Below are 654 nucleotides of genomic sequence, written 5' to 3'. Positions count from 1 at the left end.
TTGTTGGAAGGCACTTGACCACAGCATTCGCTATATTTTTATCACACCTCGTAAAGACACTCACAAAAGAGGACTTCCATAACTGCTTCAGAAAGTAGCAAGAACAATGGGATATGGGTTCTGGAAGTGAGGGACAGTGTTTTGAGGTGCTTAATGGCAATGTGTCTTTACTGTACATTTTAAAAATTTAAACACTCACTATGTATTTGATGACACTCATATTTAGCCTGTAACCATGCTCACCCTTTCTCCCCCAAAATGCTTTTTATTTATTACTGCCACGTTTTGATTTTCAGAACTCCTCAATGCTTCATGATACTCTGGCTTTAAAGATAATTTAATTCCCTCTCCAGGGTTAGGTAGAATTTCCATATGTCTAATCCTGGGGTTTTTAACTAGGCATGCATATCAGAGCAAGCTCTTGAGATTTAGAGAAATCTACAGACGCTTTTTTTCCACCTATGAGCCAGCAGCCATAAGCCTGGGCCTCAGGGGTAAATATATTTAAAAAATTCGCACAGGAGCTCTGATTTACAGCCCTGGTTAAGAGGCAATACTTTGATTCCACAAAAGCTTCAACTCTAAATCCCTGTCCCACAGATGCATCTCCCCCGCTTTACATACTGCTTTCTTGCCTTGATTTGGGATTTCCAT

The sequence above is a fragment of the Chinchilla lanigera genome, unplaced genomic scaffold (genome assembly GCF_000276665.1).
Source record: "Chinchilla lanigera isolate Chin_1 unplaced genomic scaffold, ChiLan1.0 scaffold00041, whole genome shotgun sequence".
Taxonomy (NCBI): domain Eukaryota; kingdom Metazoa; phylum Chordata; class Mammalia; order Rodentia; family Chinchillidae; genus Chinchilla; species Chinchilla lanigera.
Note: the sequence above shows the minus strand (reverse complement) of the source record.